The sequence below is a fragment of the Salvelinus namaycush genome, unplaced genomic scaffold (assembly GCF_016432855.1).
Source record: "Salvelinus namaycush isolate Seneca unplaced genomic scaffold, SaNama_1.0 Scaffold113, whole genome shotgun sequence".
Taxonomy (NCBI): domain Eukaryota; kingdom Metazoa; phylum Chordata; class Actinopteri; order Salmoniformes; family Salmonidae; genus Salvelinus; species Salvelinus namaycush.
In genome coordinates this window covers 48,843-70,243 of record NW_024057820.1, presented here as the reverse complement: position 1 = coordinate 70,243, position 21,401 = coordinate 48,843, and the positions used below count along the sequence as shown (strand labels likewise).

The following is a 21,401-nucleotide window of genomic DNA, read 5'->3' as shown; positions in this document are numbered from 1 at the left end:
GTTGTGGCCTTTCTAGGGAGTTTTTCCTAGCCACCGTGCTTCTACACCTGCATTGCTTGCTGTTTGGGGTTTTAGGCTGGGTTTCTGTACAGCACTTCGAGATATTAGCTGATGTACGAAGGGCTATATAAAATAAACTTGATTTGAAACTTGAAATGTAAACAACGGAACAAATGCATCACATCCAAATATCACTTGATTATCTGTAGTGCTGGAGGAAAGACACCCAGATAAACACACACAGAGTTTAAAAAATGACAATTTAAACACACAGAATCTGATTTAATCTATATTCAAACTAACATACTCAATATTCAATTCATGTTTCTTAATAAAAACATATGTTTGAGTATACTTTGTACAATTAAATTTCATATGGTATAAACAAGTAAACACATTCTCAGTCAACATTATAAGACCATGACGAATTGTCAGTTAATGTGATGTGAAATAGCAATATACACACAAGGAGAAGTAATTATTCTCTCCTGTGTGGATTCGCACATGATGGTTAAGTGACTGTGATGAGTAATATGTCCTTCCACAGTTTGAGCATTTGTAAGGCTTCTCCCCTGTGTGCAGTCCCATGTGTTCTTTCAAACTTCCTAACTGGGTAAAACTCTTTCCACACTGGGAGTAGTGTTAAGGCTTCTCCCCTGTGTGAATTCTCTCATGTTTTTTCAGGGAGCTTTTACGGCTAAAACTCTTTTCACACTGGGGGCAGTGGTAAGGCTTCTCCCCCGTGTGTATTCTCTCATGTCGTTCCAGGTCCCCTGACCGATTAAAACCCTTTCCACACTGGGAGCAGTGGTAAGGCTTCTCCCCTGTGTGTATTCTCTCATGTGTTTTCAGGTTACGTAAGGTGGTAAAACTCTTTCCACACTCGGAGCAGTGGTAAGGCTTCTCCCCCGTGTGTATTCGCTCGTGTTCTTTCAGCCAGCATAATCGGCTAAAACTCTTTTCACACTGGGGGCAGTGGTAAGGCTTCTCCCCTGTGTGTATTCTCTCATGTCGTTCCAGGTCCCCTGACTGATTAAAACCCTTTCCAAACTGGGAGCAGTGGTAAGGCTTCTCCCCTGTGTGTATTCTCCCGTGTGTTTTCAGGTTACGTGAGGTGGTAAAACTCTTTCCACACTCGGAGCAGTGGTAAGGCTTCTCCCCTGTGTGTATTCTCTCATGTTGTTTCAGGTCCCCTGACTGACTAAAACCCTTTCCACACTGGGAGCAGTGGTAAGGCTTCTCCCCTGTGTGTATTCTCTCATGCCTTGTTAGGTTTCTTAAGTGGTTAAAACTATTTCCACACTGGGAGCAATGGTAAGGCTTCTCCCCTGTGTGTATTCTCCCGTGTGTTTTCAGGTTACGTAAGGTGGTAAAACTCTTTCCACACTGGGAGCAGTGGTAAGGCTTCTCCCCTGTGTGTATTCTCCCGTGTGTTTTCAGGTTACGTAAGGTGGTAAAACTCTTTCCACACTGGGAGCAGGGGTAAGGCTTCTCCCCTGTGTGTATTCTCTCATGTTGTTTCAGGTCCCATAATCGGTTACAACCCTTTCCACAGTGGGAGCACTGGTATCTTCTTGCTGGTTTGGACGTCCCTGGCTCTGGTTCCTCTGAGTCTGGTCTTTCTCCTGCCAAAGACAGTGTGGTTTTTAAAAATAGAGACACGAATGAAACCTCCACATGATAAATCAACCTTGCTATGAGGGCAAATCAGATCCCTCAATAACCTGAGGCCAGTTTTAACAATCTTAGTGTGATTTTAAAATAAATGTAGAGCATCCTGGTAATTACTGATATGTTTACATTACTTATTTTACAAGTCAGAACACAAAAAACTAAACAGTTCTAGGACACTAGAACACAGACGTCGCTGGATTCCAATCGAGCAGGTGGTTCTAAATATATAACTTTCATAGCTGTATGATACAGAATGCGACCTACACACTTCCTTAAACATAAAATAAGTAAAGAAGTAATTTTGTGTGGAAGTCTAAAACTTGTTTTTACGTCGAAGACACAAAGCACATCAGTAACATCTCCCCGTTGTTGAAAGGGTTCGACACATGCGGTTAAATGGACCAATTTGTTATTTAGACGTTCACAGATTTTCAACATTTTGACTATCACTGATGTCATATTTTGGGTAAAGTAAAAAATAAAGTGAAATATTTGGGTAGATGTTCCTAAAACTGAGAATAACTACAATAAACAAAAATATAAATGCAACATGTAAAGTGTTGGATGTTTAATGAGCTGAAAAAAAATTTGCAGAATTTTTTACATCCCTGTTAGTTAACATGTATTCTTTGCCAAGATAATCATTCCACCTGACAGGTGTGGCATATCAAGAAGCTGATTGAACAGCATGATCATTACACAGGTGCACCTAGTGCTGGGGACAATAAAAGGCCATTAAAATGTTCAGTTTTGTCACACAACACAATGCCACAGATGTCTCAAGTTTTGAGAGAGCGTGCAATTGGCATGCTGACTACAGGAATATCCACTAGAGCCGTTACCAGATAATTTAATGTTCAATTCTCTACCAGAAGCCGCCTCCAACGTTGTTTTAGAGAATTTGGCAGTACATCCAACTGGCCTCACAACCACAGACGCCAGCCCAGGACCTCCACATTGTCTGAGACCAGCCACCCGAGTTGTATTTCTCTTTGTAATGAAGCCCTTTTGTGGGGAAAAACAAATTCTGATTGGCTGGGCCTGGCTCCGCAATGGGTGGGCGTATGCACTCCAGGGCCCACCAATGGCTGCGCCCCTGCCCAGTCATGTGAAGTCCATAGATTAGGGCCTAATTTATTTATTTACAATGACTGACTTATATGAACTGAAAATCATTGAAATTGTTGTTTATATTTTGTTGTTTATATTTTGGTTCAGCACACACACACACACAGTGCATTCGTTAAGTATTCAGACCCCGTGTCCTTCTCCAAATGTTGTTACTTTTCAGGATTATTCTAAAATTGATTAAATCGTTTTTTCCCCCTTGTCAATCTAAACTCAGTAAAAAAAAGAAACGTCCTCTCACTGTCAACTGTGTTTATTTTCAGCAAACTTAACATGTGTAAATATTTGTATGAACATAACAAGATTCAACAACATACATAACTTCTACTTGCACACCATCCCGGATCCGGGAGCACCCCCCACAGTAAAAAAGCTGACTAGCATAGCCTAGCATAGCGTCACAAGTAAATACTAGCATCTAAATATCATTAAATCACAAGTCCAAGACACCAGATGAAAGATACACATCTTGTGAATCCAGCCATCATTTCTGATTTTTAAAATGTTTTACAGGGAAGACACAATATGTAAATCTATTAGCTAACCACGATAGCAAAAGACACAACTTTTTTTTTCCACCATTTTTTTCCTGCATAGGTAGCTATCACAATTTCGACCAAATAAAGATATATATAGCCACTAACCAAGAAACAACTTCATCAGATGACAGTCTGATAACATATTTATTGTATAGCATATGTTTTTTTAGAAAAATGTGCATATTTCAGGTATAAATCACAGTTCTACATTGCAGCTGCAATCTGAAATAGCGCCGAAGCAGCCAGAATAATTACAGAGACCAACGTCAAATACCTAAATAGTCATCATAAAACATTTCTGAAAAATACACAGCATACAGCAAATGAAAGACCAACATCTTGTGAATCCAGCCAATATTTCAGATTTTTAAAGTGTTTTACAGCGAAAACACAATATAGCTTTATATTAGCTTACCACAATAGCCAGAAACACAAGCAATTTACCAGCAGCAAAGGTTAGCGATCGTAACAATCCAGCAAAAGATATATAATTTTTGACTAACCTTGATATACTTCATCAGATGACAGTCCTGTAACATCATATTACACAATGCATATAGGTTTTGTTCGAAAATGTGCATATTTAGCAGCACAAATCGTGGTTATACAATGTGATTAGTAGCAACATTTCAGGCAATCTGGCCGGCGCCATCTTGGAGAGGCACCTAATCTAATCGATAACTAATCGTAAACTTGACTAAAAAATACAGGTTGGACAGCAAATGAAAGACACATTAGTTCTTAATGCAACCGCTGTGTTAGATTTTTAAAATTAACGTTACTCGACATTCAGCGTGCGTTACAGCGAGACCATGCCTAAATCAATGGCGGACTAATAATTTTACATCTTTCCACAGATATACGAATTAACATCATAAATAGCTCTTACTTTTGGATGATCTTCCATCAGAATCTTGGGCAAGTGGTCCTTTGTCCAGAACAATCGTCTTTTGGTTGAAAGATGTCCTCTACTCCTGTAGAAATTAGCTGCTAACGCCGATGTACCGGAGAGGTGCCCAACTCGTGATAATGCCTGACAAAGAAACTCCAGAAAATCGCAATAAACTGCTATAAACTGCTATAAGTCGGTTTAAATTAACTACCTTTTGAGGTTTTTAAGACAAAAAAAACAAATTAAATCAGAGCCGGAGATATAGAACTGCTAAACCGAAAGCTTTTGAAGACGCCATGCCGGTGTCCCTCATGCGTCAGGCGCCTCGTCGAAAAGGTCGGTACTTCCGTTCCAAGAGGTTTTATACTCCCCCAGATGGTGCTATCCGCTCCATTCAAAGTCTCACCGCTTACTGACATCTAGGGGAAGGCGTATGCAGTGCATGTAGCCCCATAGCTTATAAGGGAATTTATAAACCGACCCTGGAACAGAGACCTCAATTTCAGAAATCTCACTTCTTGACAGGAAGTGTGCTGTAGAATGAGTTCTGTTTCACTCAGAGAAATAATTCAAACGGTTTTAGAAACTAGAGAGTGTTTTCTATCCAATAGTAATAATAATATGCATATTGTACGAGCAAGAATTGAGTACGAGGCAGTTTAATCTGGGAACGAAAAATCGACAAAGTGTAAACAGCACCCCCTATTGAGAAAAGGATAAACTGAACAATTTCTATTCCTTGCCACCCATTCTGAAACTAACTGCAGCTCTTTGTTAAGTGTTGCTGTCATTTCAGTTGCTGTGGTAGCTGACGTGTACAGTGTTGAGTCATCCGCATACATAGACACACTGGCTTTACTCAAATGTCATTAGCATGTCGTTGGTAAAGATTGAAACAAGCAGGTGCCAAACAGCTGCCCTGGGGAATTCCTGATTCTACCTTGATTTTGTTGTACAGGCTTCCATTAAAGAACACTCTCTGTGTTCTGTTAGACAGGTAGCTCTGGGGCGGCAGGTAGCCTAGTGGTTAGAGCGCTAGGCCAGTAACCAAAAGGTTGCTGGATCGAATCCCCGAGCTGACAAGGTAAAACTCTGTTGTTCTGCCCCTGAACAAGACAGTTAACCCACTGTTCCTAGGCCATCGTTGAAAATAAGAATTTGCTCTTAACTGACTTTCCTAGTTAAATAAAGGTAAAATAGAAAACACCGGTGACATGTCATTGTTGATTTTTTTTTAACCAAAATTGAATTGAAGGTGCTCCAAACATTTTTACCATCATTCTTCATGTCATTTATCTTTGTTTCTATTATATTAGGCCCAGCCTTTGGAACTGTGGTTTTCCTAGACATGGCTACTATATTGTGATCACTACATCTGATGGATCTGGAAACTGCTTTAAAACACATTTCTGCAGCATTAGTAAAGATATGATCAAAACATGTTGATGATTACATTCCTCTACTGTTTGTAACTACCCTGGTAGGTTGACTGATAACCTGAACAAGGTTGTAGGCACTGGTTACAGTTTGAAGCTTTCTCTTGAGTGGGCAGCCTGATCACAGCTTTCCTCCAGTATTAGTTAATTAATTAACAGTGTCTGGAGTTTAGTTTTCCTGTTCAACAGTCTTGTAAAGATAGGGGGGTTGACTGGGACAGGCAATGTAACATCCATAATATTTTGAGAAAATGTTTTTGAAAAACGAGCACCTTACATCAGATCATCTTAGAACTTTCTCTCTAAAGCTAACTTTCATCAAGGTTTTATATGGTCTATTGGTTTCTCTCTTTTCATTGGCAGAATCCTTTTTCAGTGTTATGATATTCATAACATCCATATCCACCAGTCTATCTTCCTGTCAACTAACAGAACTCTGCTGGTTGTCCTGGTAACAGATACGAGTCTATCTTCCTGTCAACTAACAGAACTCTGCTGGTTGTCCTGGTAACAGATACCAGTCCATCCCCCTGTCAACTAACAGAACTCTGCTGGTTGTCCTGGTAACAGATACCAGTGGGCAGATCTATTTTATTTGTTCAAACTAAACTACAGCACTTACTTTGATGTGTCAAATCTGATCCTTTCTTCTCTTCTCCTCCTCTCACAGTTCCACTCAGCCCCGTTGTTTTCCTGCAGTCCACCAGCAGCACAGACAACCTCTTCATACCCAGCAGTAAGGTGATACCGGGAGAGGCATGACACGGGGACTCCGGGGAGGAGGAAGGGCTAGCGTTGTCCTGGTAACCATAAAGAGGGGACACAGACACATATCATTATGGATGCTTATGTCACCGCTGTCATGAAGTGCTTTACAGAAACCCAGCCCAGACCCTGATAGAGCAAGCTGTATGTTAGACCAGACTAAGCTGTACCATCTGGTGTTCTGATCTGGAGAGACTCTTCTCTGCCTCGTCAGCATCAGGATGTTGTTGAGGCTCCCCAGAGGATCCCCAATAGTCATGTCTCTCTCCTGTGTGAATGAGAACATCAAACAGATGGTAAACTTATGATCTTCTACTGCAATCATAGGGTCTTACAAGAGGCATTAATATGTCTAAAAAGGGCCTAAAGTGGCCACTTCATCATGATTTTATAAAATGTTTGTGTTGCAAATGTGAAAGGGTAGTTTCACGAAATGGGTGCCTTTTGTGTCCCTTTGATATTTCATGTACAAAATTTGCAACAATATTGAATTTGAAAAGCCTGCTATATTAGATGAGGTGCACTTTAATGTCGACCACATGGAGAATTCGATTAATCTCATTTAAAAGTCCCAAAAATATATGTACCAACAGCAGATGGACCCTGAAACAATTCCTACAGTACAGAACAACATATTCAAGTGTAGAACTTCAGTAGAATGCCCCTTTAAACCCCACATTAGATCAACAACAGTTTGTGCCCCTGTTTAAGACAGTACTCACTGGTGTTAATCTGATATTCTGTCTTCTCCTTTTTCACTCCAAAAACGTCTTCCTCCTTCACCTTTATTGAGATAGAAACTTTTAGAGAGGAAGAGGATGCTATCTCTTCTTTCACTGTAACAGCCTCCTCTTCTTTCACTATAACAGCCTCCTCTTCTTTCACTATAACAGCCTCCTCTTCTTTCACTATAACAGCCTCCTCTTCTTTCACTATAACAGCCTCCTCTTCTTCCACTATAACAGCCTCCTCTTCTTCACTGTAACAGCCTCGTCTTCTTTCACTGTAACACCCTCATCTTCCACGACATTGTTCAGTCCCAGAGCTTCTTTCTCCATACAGCAGACCCCCTCTTCTTTAGCAGGGGAGGAGTAGTTTAGTGAGCTCATGGTCGGGGATGTTAGCTAGTTAGTTAGCATTAGCGACTAGCCTAGTGCTAGGCTCAGTATCAATCTTAAACAAGTTTGCAAATTGAACAAGCAAATTAGGCTAAATGTCATCAATTGATAAATCAACAGAAATGTGTTTAAAACACTGAGATTAGCTAATGTACACAAACACGGTGTAACGCGTCAATCTATCGGTTTCATGTTGGCTAGCAAGCTACTGAGGTGGTTGAAAAAGTAGACGCCTTGTTGTTCCAAAAGAAGTGTCCCGTCCAGTCCATTATACGTCACGCAAGAGGCATCACCCGAAAGATGCAAATCGCCATCTGCTGGCTGGAGTGGGTAACGCAGTTTGGAAACAATAGTTACTACACTTTTGTATTGGAAAGAACGTCATAATAATTTATCAATAAGCTGATATATTTTCTCTTACGTCTTACAAATAATACGTTCCTGTACACAGACGTAGAAGCTTAATATGAATATGTAGATGATGAAAAAATACATCTATGAATAGGTAGTGTTTTACAGATTTGCTCTGTTTATTTTCACATTCGTTTTTATCTAGATGTGACGGTACTTTTCCCTTAAAGCCACTCTCTATAAGATACAAATCATCCTGTAAACAATAGAGCAAATGCATCACATGCAAATAGCACTTGATTATCTGTAGTGCTTTACACTGAGTCTACAAAACATTAAGAACACCTGCTCCTTCCATGACTTAGACTGACCAGGTGAATCCAGGCTAAAGCTATGATCCCTTATTGATGTCACTAGTTAAATCCACTTCAATCAGTGTAGATGAAGTGGGGAGTCAGGTTAAATAAGGAATTTTAAGCCTTGAGACATGAGACATGGATTGTGCATGTGTGCCATTCAGAGGGTGAATGGGGAAGACAACATATTTAAGTGTCTTTGAATGGGGTATGGTAGTAGGTTCCAGGCTCATCGGTTTGTGTCAAGAACAGCAAAGTTGCTGGGTTTTTCCAGCTCAACAGTTTCCCAAGAATGGTCCACCATCCAAACAGTTTAAGATGAGGCAGGACGATTTGTTTATTCATGGCCTTATTTCTATTATAGCATATTAGATGACTGTCATTCATATTCCATTCATCCTGTTCAATGTAACAGCGATAGGTTTAGGCTACTAGATGATACTAACATTTCCCCTATACCCATCATAAGATTGCTACAACCTAGCCTATGAATGAAAGTTTAGAATGTAGGTGCACAATGGTCGAGAGAAACATTTGAGGGGACAGACAGGGACAGACACATTCAATACTGCCTTGTACACTCTCGCCTGCATCTAGCTGAAATAGAGATTCTATTGGACAAATTCAGTTATGTTTATCCCGGTTTTGTTCCATTTAAGAAACGTTTGTCAACAGAATCGGCTGAATGAATTCACCCCTGATGACGCGTAAACAAAGTTCACTTTCACAACTGCCACGTTGTATTTCCTCTCACGTCAATACGCTCACCTTTTCCTTTCGCTTGTGGACGTCAATGAACAACATATCAGCTGTAGGTGACCAGGAGAAAAAACCTTTCCAAACCAAACCATTTCATAACTGCTACACACAGCATCGTTGTCACCATATTAGCTAAAGTAACGTCATAGTCAACACAGCTAATATAAGTAACGTGTTAGTAAACCTGCAACAATCATGACAGAGCTCCTCTGTGGAGATGCTACATGTTTCATCATTAGATGCTACAGTCCTCCAACAATGGGTGTCATATGAAGCTTTACCACTTGCTCTGTAATAGGAGTAGTATTTTTCCTCGACTCACCTGTGTCCCCGCACATTGACTCTGTATCGGTACCTCCTGTATACAGCCTCGCTACTGTTATTTTGCTACTGCTCTTTAATATTAATTATTTGTATTTTATACATAACACTTATTTTTCTTAAAACTGCATTGTTGGTTAAGGGCTTGTAAGTAAGCATCCACTGTAAGGTCGACACTTAAAATTTGATTTGATTTGTATTTTGATTTAATTCATACATTTCTTACATGAATTTATTAATATAGAAAATATAAATGTTTCGATTTTTTATATATATTGTTGAACATAATATACTTTAAGGGTATATTAGTTCCAGGATCTCTGCTAGTGTTAAATTTATGGGCCATTTAATACGGAGAAATTAGCATAGTAGGACATGTAATTTAAGGTTACCTAAGATAACCCCGGTTCTATGATATTATAAGCCTCGTTAGGGGTGGGGTCTAGGGAGATCCAATCAAACAACGTCTGTCAAGCAACAGCTAATCGCAGATGACTCCACTTCCTATATAAGGGCCATAGTCTCTCCCGTCTTCACATCTAAGTACGTTTGTCTTCCATGTGTGAAAGGTAACCTAGTCAACTACCAACTACCACAGAGCTCATATCCTCTCTGATGCCAAGTCTAGACAGGATCATCCCTCAGAGGTCCCCACTCTACTCACCGTATGTGTAGTGATGTCCAGTCAGTAGAACCTCATGAAGGTACATCACCACAACATGCTGCATTACAGATCTCTTGAACAGAGATGCCTTTGAACAATGCCTATGTTGTAGCCATACCTCTGGTGGATTGAGCCATCAAGCCCTCCGGAGGTGTCAGATCCTTGCTACTATAGAACCTCATGAAGGTATTTATTTATTTGTATTTATTTCACCTTTATTTAACCAGGTAAGCCAGTTGAGAACAAGTTCTCATTTACAACTGTGACCTGGCCAAGATAAAGCAAAGCAGTGCGACAAAAACAACAACACAGAGGTACACAAACAAATGTACAGTCAATAACACAATAGAAAAATCTATGTACAGTGTGTGCAAATGTAGAAGAGTAGGGAGGTAAGGCAATAAATAGGCCATAGAAGCAAAATAATTACAATTTAGCATTAACACTGGAGTGATAGATGTGCAGATGATGATGTGCAAGTAGAGATACTGGGGTGCAAAAGAGCAAGAGGATAAATAACAATATGGGGATGAGGTAGTTGGGTGTGCTATGTACAGATGGGCTGTGTACAGGTACAGTGATCGGTAAGCTACTCTGACAGCTGAAGCTTAAAGTTAGAGAGGGAGATATAAGACTCCAGCTTCAGTGATTTTTGAAATTCGTTCCAGTCATTGGCAGCAGAGAACTGGAAGGAAAGGCAGCCAAAGGAAGTGTTGGCTTTGGGGATGACCAGTGAAATATACCTGCTGGAGCGGGTGCTACGGGTGGGTGTTGCTTTGGTGACCAGTGAGCTGAGATAAGGCGGGGCTTTACCTAGCAAAGGCTTATAGAACACCTGGAGCCAGTGGGTTTGGCGACGAATATGTAGTGAGGGCCAGCCAACGAGAGCATATAGGTCGCAGTGGTGGGTAGTATATGGGGCTTTGGTGACAAAACGGATGGCACTGTGATAGACTGCATCCAGTTTGCTGAGTAGGGTGTTGGAGGCTATTCTGTAAATGACATCGCCGAAGTCAAAGATCGGTAGGATAGTCAGTTTTACGAGGGTATGTTTGGCAGCATGAGTGAAGGAGGCTTTGTTGCGAAATAGGAAGCCGATTCTAGATTTAATTTTGGATTGGAGATGCTTAATGTGAGTCTGGAAGGAGAGTTTACAGTCTAACCAGACACCTAGGTATTTGTAGTTGTCCACATATTGTAAGTCAGAACCGTCCAGAGTAGTGATGCTAGTCCGGCAGGTGAGTGCGGGCAGCAATCGGTTGAAGAGTATGCATTTAGTTTTACTAGCATTTAAAAGCAGTTGGAGGCCACGGAAGGAGTGTTGTATGGCATTGAAGCTCGTTTGGAGGTTTGTTAACATAGTGTCCAAAGAAGGGCCAGATGTATACAGAATGGTGTCGTCTGAGTAGAGGTGGAACAGAGAGTCACCAGCAGCAAGAGGGCGACATTGATATATACAGAGAAAAGAGTCAGCCCGAGAATTGAACCCTGTGGCACCCCCATAGAGACTGCCAGAGGTCCGGACAACAGATCCTCCGATTTGACACACTGAACTCTATCTGAGATGCAGTTGGTGAACCAGGCGAGGCAGTCATTTGAGAAGCCAAGACTATTGAGTCTGCCGATAAGAATGCGGTGATTGACAGAGTCGAAAGCCTTGGCCAGATTGATGAAGACGGCTGCACAGTACTGTCTTTTATCGATGGCGGATATTATATTGTTTAGGACCTGGAGCGTGGCTGAGGTGCACCCATGACCAGCTCGGAAACCAGATTGCATAGTGGAGAAGGTACGGTGGGATTCGAACTGGTCGGTGATCATTTGTTAACTTGGCTTTTGAAGATTTTAGAAAGGTAGGGCAGGATGGGTATAGATCTATAACAGTTTGGGTCTAGAGTGTCTCCCACTTTGAAGAGGGGGATGACCGCAGCAGCTTTCCAATCTTTGGGGATCTCAGACGATACGAAAGAGAGATTGAACAGGCTAGTAATAGGAATTGCAACAATTTCGGCAGATAATTTTAGAAAGAGAGGGTCCAGATTGTCTAGCCCTGCTGATTTGTAGGGATCCAGATTTGTAGGGATTCAAAAAATCTAATGTATGTACCAACGGCAGATTGACCTTTAAACAATTTATACCCTTAAACAACAGTTTGTGCCCCTGTTTAAGACAGTACTCACTGGTGTTAATCTGATATTCTGTCTCCTCTTTCACTCCCAAAACGTCTTCCTTCTTCACCTTTATTGAGACAGCATCTTCTTCCTCTCTAAAAGGTTAATTCACCCTAACAGCCACCTCTTCCATTCTGAAAGGTTCTTTCTCCTCTTTCACTGTAACACCCTCCTCTTCTTCTTCCACAACAATGTACAGCCTCAGAGCTTCTTTCTCCATACAGGGGATGAGTAGTTTAGTGAGCTCATGGTCAGGGGTGTTAGGTAGACGGACCTAGCCTATGGGAAAGGGAGGAGGATGGACCCCCACCCCACCCCACTGGGTAGCACAGAGCAACACTTTAAAGGGGCATTGCATTCATAATGGCGCTGACTAGGGAAACACTCCAGCTGTTCTTAGTGCCTGTCTGCACGTTCAAACTAAAACAATGTAACTAATAATGGCGTTAAAAATGCCCCTTAGATATTAATTTGGAGGGCAGATATTATTAAATATTAAAGCATTAGACCTTTCACTAAAGGCGTTAGTCAGATTTAACGAAACATGATATGAAAAGCGCAGATTTGTAAATCCCAAACTCTAAAAGCCATTGGAAAGGTAGATACAAAGGATTTGTGACGTGGTTACAATAAAGAATGTAAACAAGATGTAAACAAGATGCTGTGTTTTATTTACAGTAGTGATGGACAGCTGGTGGCATTTTCAAAACAGGTTTTCAAACATTTGTAGCCCGATTAGCAGGACAATAGACTCTTTATATCCCGGCTACTGTAGGTGTGAACATCCCCCTACCTGCAATGTATTCCATGCTTAAGTGTTACATTTCTAACTCAAAACAGCAGTACAGTATTTCATCATCAACATCTTTCTGCTTTCGTTAATAATGATAAAAATACTCTTTCAAAATGCAGATGTTTATTTAGTTATGGATCCATAACGAATTACTATGGGAATAAATATCAATGAATGACAGAAATATTGGAACAAAGTTGTCAAATGAAGGTAAACAAATTGTTGCTAACTGGAAAATACTCTTTCAAAACACACACGGTCATGTCGTACAGCGCCATTATGACTATTAGCAGGTGGCTGGACAATAGACTTGCCTAGAAGGAGGATAGGGGGAGACTTCTATCATCAAATGTATTTCTTAGTTAGGTTGGCTGTATCACAACCGGCCGTGATTGGTTGCAATTTCAGTTTAATCCACCAGAAAAGACAAAACAAATAATACAGCAAAAAGTATTATTATGTATCACATCTGACTGTGATTGGGAGTCCCACAGGGAGGCGCACAACTGGCCCAGCGTTTCTCTCCCTCTAAAAACAGAAATAAATGTTTTGGCCTTTACAAATATTATTTTGGTCTTTATTCAAATGACAAATCGCTCACTTTAGTTTTTTTGAAAACGAAATAACCTCCAAAATATTGTTCTATATTATCAAGTTGATGACACAGTCATATAACCGGCACCTACATAAAGCTGAGTGACACTCATTCAGCGCTTTGGATCAAAATAAATAAGTACCAACATTCTTTCTGATAGTCTTTAATAAAGAAATGTTTTGGTTATCCTGACCTGGACACCATGTACAGTATTATAATAGCCCATTATTACCAACACCTCTCTGATGCAGGTTCGATACATATGTAATTATTGGCGGAGAGTCAGGTCATATTTTTCTATTTACCGCAGGTGACATGAGTCTCACTAGTGTTGAGTAATGTGCTGTTTAAAGTGGTGTAGGTCTTATTTAAAGAAAATTTTGAAGCTAGAAGCAATAGGATTTGAAGCAAAAGCCTCCAACTATTTTATCACTGTTTTATCGCTGCTCTGAGACAAGGGAACTGGTCTTGATAAATCAATTAGATTGTTTTCTCCGTTTGGGTATTGGTTAGACTACAATTATGGTGTAGAAATGTTATGCTCTTAGTGTAACCTTTATTTAACTAGGCAAGTCAGTTAAGAACAAATTCTTATTTACAGCAGCCTACTCCTTCCTCCCCGTCTGGGAATTGAACCTCGTTCTCCAGTGTGCCCGCACGACACGGGGATTCTTTAGCTAAATAGCTCAGTACTGTAGCCCACTACAGACCATCACGTTGTACAGGGCCATATTTTCTGTTCCATCCTAATGGAAACCCAGAGGGTTTTTTGTTTTTTTTGGAATAGAAACACCATAATACTAATCAAATTAATAAAGCAACATTTCTTGAAATCAGTCCCATTTACATTGTTCTTACAAAAAGTTTTAAATTCTCTAGTACTGCCACTATTGAAGGCTATCAAATGCTTCCCAAAGATGCCATCTGGTGGTCAAACTAGCACTAACTAGCATTAATGGTGACAGTGGTTGACACTTAAATAACGTTGCAAGCTGTGCTGCAGTACGCTGCAACTTTTAAAGGACGAACCATTGTACTCAAATCATGTTTTCTAATAAAAACATACAAATATATTTTTGAGTATACATTGAACAATTTAAATTCATATGGTATAAACAAGTAAACACATTCTCAGTCAACAATATAAGACATGTGTATGCTCTCTGATGAATTTCAAGTCGATGAGAAGTAATTATTATTCTCTACTGTGTGGATTCTCACATGTTTTCTCAGCTTTCCTGAATGGTTACAACTCTTTCCACACTGGGAGCAGTGGTAAGGCTTCTCTCCTGTGTGTATTCTCTCGTGAGCTTTCAGGGTTCCTACTTTGCCAAAACTCTTTCCACACTGGGAGCAGTGGTACGAATTCTCCCCAGTGTGTATTCTCTCATGAACTTTCAGGTTTCCTAAAAGCCTAAATCAATTTCCACACTGGGAGCAGTGGTAAGGCTTCTCCCGTGTGTATTCTCTCGTGGTGGTTCAGATTGCTTTTCTGGTTAAAACTCTTTCCGCACCGGGAGCAGTGGTAAGGCTTCTCTCCTGTGTGTATTCTCTCATGCTGTTTCAAATCCCCTGACTGGTTGAAACACTTTCCACATTGGGAGCAGTGATAAGGCTTCTCCCCTGTGTGTATTCTCTCATGTCGTTTAAGGTCACATAACCTGTTGAAACTCTTTCCACACTGGGAGCAGTGGTAAGGCTTATCCCCTATATGTATTCTCTCATGGTTTTTCAGGTCATCAAAATGGTTAAATATCTTTCCACACTGGGAGCAGTGGTAAGGCTTCTCCCCTGTGTGTAATTTCTCATGATGGTTCAGGTATCTTTTCTGGTTAAAACGCTTTCCACACTGGGAGCAGTGGTAAGGCTTCTCCCCTGTGTGTATTCTCTCATGAGCTTTCAGGGTTCCTACTTGGCCAAAACTATTTCCACACTGGGAGCAGTGGTAAGGCTTCTCACCTGTGTGTATTCTCTCATGCTGTTTCAGCACCCCTGACTGGTTGAAACACTTGCCGCACTGGGAGCAGTGGTAAGGCTTCTCCCCTGTGTGTATTCTCCCATGCCGTTTCAGGTCACATAACCTGTTAAAACTCTTTCCACACTGGGAGCAGTGGTAAGGCTTATCCCCTATGTGTATTCTCTCATGGTTTTTCAGGTCATCAAAATGGTTAAATCTCTTTCCACACTGGGAGCAGTGGTAAGGCTTCTCCCCTGTGTGTATTCTCTCGTGTTGTTTAAGGTCCCATAACCGGTTACAACCCTTTCCACAGTGGGAGCACTGGTGTCGTCTTGCTGGTTTGGACGTCCCTGGCTCTGGTTCCTCTGAGTCTGGTCTTTCTCCTGCCAAAGACAGTGTTTAAAAAAAAAAATTGAGACCTGAATGAAACCTCCACATGATAAAACGGCCTTGCTACGAGGGTAAATCCTAATCAGATCTCTCGATAACCTGAAGCAAGTTTTAACAATCTCAGTGTGATTTTAAAACAAATGTAGAGCTTCCTGGTAATTACTGATATGTTAACATTACTTATTTTACTCATCCTGTTTTACAAGTCAGAACACAAAAAACTAAAAACAGTTCTAGGACACTGAAGACACAGACTTTGCTAGATTCCAATCGGGCAGGTGGTTCTAAATATATAATTCTCATTCTCAGCTGTATGATATAGAATGTGATTTACACACTTCCTTAAACATAAAAGTAAAGAAGTAATTTTCTGTGGAAGTCTAAAACTTGTTAAATAGTTTTTACGTCGAAGACACAAAGCACATCAAAAGAATCTCCCCGTTGTCGATAGGGTTCGACATATTTTTTATTTTTTTATTTTACCGTTATTTTACCAGGTAAGTTGACTGAGAACAAGTTCTCATTTGCAGCAACGACCTGGGGAATAGTTACAGGGGAGAGGAGGGGGATGAATGAGCCAACTGTAAACTATATGCTGTTTAAATGGCCCAATTTCTTATTTAGACGCTCACAGATGTTCCTAAAACTGATAGTAACTACAATAAACAAAAATATAATTGCAACATGTAAAGTGTTGGATGTTTCATGAGCTGAAAAAAAAAGATTGCAGAAATTTTTACATCCCTGTTAGTGAACATTTATTCTTTGCCAAGATAATCCATCCGCCTGACAGGTGTGGCATATCAAGAAGCTGACTGAACAGCATGAATATTACACAGGTGCACCTTGTGCTGGGGAGAATAAAAAGCCACTCTAAAATGTGCAGTTCTGTCACACAACACAATGCCACAGATGTCTCAAGTTTTGAGGGAGCGTGCAATTGCCTTGCTGACTGCAGGAATATCCACTGGAGCTGTTACCAGATAACTGTATGTTAAATTCTCTACCAGAAGCCGCCTCCAACGTCATTTTAGAGAATTTGGCAGTACATCCAACTGGCCTCACAACCACAGACCACATATAACGACGCCAGCCCAGGACCTCCACATCGTCTGAGACCAGCCACCCGAGTTGTATTTCTCTTTGTAATGAAGCCCTTTTGTGGAGAAAATCTCATTCTGATTGGCTGGGCCTGGCTCCGCTATGGGTGGGCGTATGCCCTCCAGGGCCCACCAATTGCTGCGCACCTGGCCAGTCATGTAAAGTCCATAGATTAGGGCCTAATTTATTTATTTGCAATGACTGACTTATATGAACTGTAAATCGTTGAAATTGTTGTTTATATTTTGGTTCAGTATACACACACAGTGCATTCGTTAAGTATTCAGACCCCTTCACCTTTTCCAAATTTTGTTACATTTCAGCATTATTCTAAAATTGATTAAATTGTTTTTCCCCCCTCGTCAATCTAAACTCAGCAAAAAAAAGAAACGTCCTCTCACTGTCAACTGCGTTTATTTTCAGCAAACTTAACATGTGTAAATATTTGTTGGAAAATAACAAGATTCAACAACAGACATAAACTGAACAAGTTCCACAGACATGTGACTAACTGAAATGGAATAATGTGTCCCTGAACAAAAGGGGGGGGTGTCAAAATTAACAGTCAGAGTAACAGTCAGTATCTGGTGTGGCCACCAGTTGCATTAAGTACTGCAGGAACACTGACATTCCGGTCTTGACGGAAATCACGCACAGAAGGAGCAGTATGGCTGGTGGCATTGACATGCTGGAGGGTCGTGTCAGGATGAGCCTGCAGGAAGGGTACCACATGAGGGAGGAGGATGTCTTCCCTGTAACACACAGCGTTGAGATTGCCTGCAATGACAACAAGCTCAGTCTGATGATGCTGTGACACACCGCCCCAGACCATGACTGCCCCTTCACATCAATCCCGCTCCTGTCTGGTCCAGTGACGGTGGGTTTGTGCCCAGAGGCAACGTTGTTGCCGGTGATGTCTGGTGAGGACCTGCCTTTCAACAGGCCTACAAGCCCTCAGTCCAGCCTCTCTCAGCCTATTGCGTACAGTCTGAGCACCGATGGAGGGATTGTGCATTCCTGGTGTAACTTGGGCAGTTGTTGTTGCCATCCTGTACCTGTCCCGCAGGTGTGATGTTCGGATGTACCGGTCCTGTGCAGGTGTTGTTACACGTGGTCTGCCACTGCGAGGACGATAAGCTGTCCGTCCTGTCTCCCTGTAGCGCTGTCTTAGGCGTCTCACAGTACGGATATGGCAATTTATTTCCCTGGCCACATCTGCAGTCCTCATGCCTCCTTGCAGCATGCCTAAGACACGTTCACGGAGATGAGCAGGGACCCTGGGCATCTTTCTTTTGGTGTTTCCAGAGTCAGTAGAAAGGCCTCTTTAGAGTCCTAAGTTTCATTAACTGTAACCTTAATTGCCTACCGTCTGCAAGCTGTTTGTGTCTTAACGACCGTTCCACAGGTGCATGTTCATTAATTGTTTATGGTTCATTGAACAAGCATGGGAAACAGTGTTTCAACCCTTTACAATGAAGATCTGTGACGTTATTTGGATTTTTACGAATAATCTTTGAAAGACAAGGTCCTGAAAAAGATCTGTAAATTTTTTTGCTGAGTTTATTTTGTATATGTTGAAAAGTTGAAAAGTGTTTTTTTTCTCAGAATAAATAAACAACTCCAGGTGAAAGACAAAGGCCATAGCTGTAATAAAATAACAAATTAACTGGCAAAGCAGCAGAGCGAAGCTCGCATCCAGCAACGTCACGAGTCACGTTTTGCAGCTGTTTCAGTACAGCACTACAGGGAGAGAGAGGGGGAGTGGGACTAAATCCACTGGACTAGTTTCAATGTATGGAATCACTTAGGAGTTTCTGGATTTTGGGTAAACTTCTCCTTTAACTTCTTATGGCTGCAGGGGCAGTATTGAGTAGCTTGGATGAAAGGTGCCCATATCAAACGGCCTGCTCCTCAGTCATAGTTGCGAATATTTGCATATTATTATTAGTATTGGATAGAAAACACTCCAAAGTTTCTAAAACTGTTTGAATTATGTCTGTGAGATTAACAGAACTCATATTGGCATGCAAAATCCTGAGTTGAAATCAAAACAGGAAGTCAGAAATCTGAGCTTGTCTGTATTCACCAGAGTCCCTAAAGAAATCCAATTGACTTATGACTGAGGTTGCACTGCCTAGGGGTTCCACTAGATGTCAGCAATCAATAGAAATTCCAATGAGACTTCTATGATGTTGTGGGAGAGAATGAGAGCAGAATCAGTCAGGTGTCCATCAAGCAGGCATGCGCTTATCATGCCTTTTCCTCATGCAAGGCACTGATGTTCCATTGCTCACGCAGACAAGAACGAATACTCCGGTTGGAACTTTATTGAAGCAATATGTTAAAAACATCCTAATGATTGATTCAGTACTTAGTTTGAAATGTTTCTTCGACCGGTAATATCACATTTTGAAGTTTTTGTCCGATATGAAGCTGACCAGAATTAGCGTTTGGACATGTTTACCAAACGCGCTAACAATTGGACATAAATAACGGATTTTTTCAAACAAAACAAACATTTATTGTGGACCTGGGATTCCTGCTGTGCTTTCTTATCTAGATCAACAAAGGTAATGAAATATTTATCATGTATTTTATTGTTTATAGCGACGCTATCTTTGCAGCTGTGGTATGCTACTTTGAGCGCCGTCTCAGATTATAGCGTGCAATTATTTTTTCGTGAAGTTCTTTTGAAATCTGACATAGCGGTTGCATTAAGGAGAGGTATATCTATAATTCAAAGTGTATAACTTGTATTATCATCTATATTTATGATGAGTATTCATGTTGAAACGATGGGCTATGCAAAGTCACTTGATGTTTTTGCATTTAGTGAATCTTTTAGCCTCAATGTAAACTCAGATTTTTTGATATAAATATGAATTTAATCAAACAAAACATGCATGTATTGTGTAACATGATGTCCTATGAGTGTCATCTGATGAAAATAATCGAAGGTTAGTGATTCATTTTATCTCTATTCTGGTATTTGTGAAGCTATATTTAGCTGGGAAAAATGGCTGTGATTATTTCTGGTTTTGTGGTGACCTAACATAATCGTTTGTAGTGCTTTCGATGAAAAGCCTATTTGAAATCGGACACTTTGGTGGGATTAAGAACAAGGTTACCTTTAAATGATATAAGACACATGTATGTTTGAGGAATTTTAATTATGAGATTTCTGGTTTTTGAATTTGGCGCCCTGCACTTGGACTGGCTGTTGTCATATTGGTCCCGATATCGGGACTGCAGCCATGAGAAGATAACCTGTTAGGGATAGGGGGCAGCATTTTCACGTTCGGATGAAAAGCGTGCCCAGAGTAAACTTCCTGCTACTCAGGCCCAGAAGCTAATATATGCATATTATTATGCATATTGGATAGAAACAAGCTGACATTTCTAAAACTGTTTGAATTATGGCTGTGAGTATAACAGAACTCATATGGCAGGCGAAAACCTAAGAAAAATCCAACCAGGAAGTGGGAAATCTGAGGTTTGTAGTTTTTCAACTCATTGCCTATCGAATTTACATTGTCTATGGGGTCATAGTGAACTTCCTACGGCTTCCACTAGATGTCAACAGTCTTTAGAACGTTGTTTGAGGCTTCTACTGTGAAGGAGGGGGGAATGAGAGCTGTTTCAACCAGAGGTCTGCCAGAGTGGCATGAGCTGATCACGCGCCTACACGTGAGAGCGACCTGCGTTCCATTGCAATTCTCAAGACAAAGGAATTCTCCGGTTGGAAAATGATTGAAGATTTATGTTAAAAACATCCTAAAGATTGATTCTATACATCGTTTGACATGTTCCTACGAACTGTAATATACATGTTTGAACTTTTCATCGGAACTTTCGCCTGGACTTGCCCGTGCCTCGTGAGTTTGGATTTGTTCACCAAACGCGCTAACAAAAGGAGGTATTTGGACATAAATGTTGGACTTTATCGAACAAAACAAACATTTATTGTTGAACTGGGATTCCTGGGAGTGCATTCTGATGAAGATCATCAAAGGTAAGTGAATATTTAAAATGCTATTTCTGACTCAACAACATGGCGGGTCTCTGCATGGCTTGTTTTTGTGTCTGAGCACCGTACTCAGATTATTGCATGGTTTGCTTTTTAAGTAAAGCTTTTTTGAAATCTGACACAGCGGTGGCATTAAGGAGACGTATATCTATAATTCTGTGTATATAACTTGTATCTTTTATTAAAGTTTATTATGAGTATTTCTGTAAATTGATGTGGCTCTCTGCAAATTCGCCGGATGTTTTCGAGGCACAACATTACTGACCATAAAGCGCCAACCATAAAGCGCCAACTGAGATTTTTGGATATAAATATGAACTTTATCGAACAAAACATACATGTATTGTGTAACATGAATCCTATG

The 21,401-nt window shown here is 40.7% G+C and overlaps 1 pseudogene; it reads right to left on the bottom strand.

The window, feature by feature from the left end:
* Positions 1 to 364: 364 nt before the first annotated feature.
* On the bottom strand, positions 365 to 17,168 carry LOC120035878 (annotated as a pseudogene).
* Between the last annotated feature and the right edge of the window lie 4,233 nt (positions 17,169 to 21,401).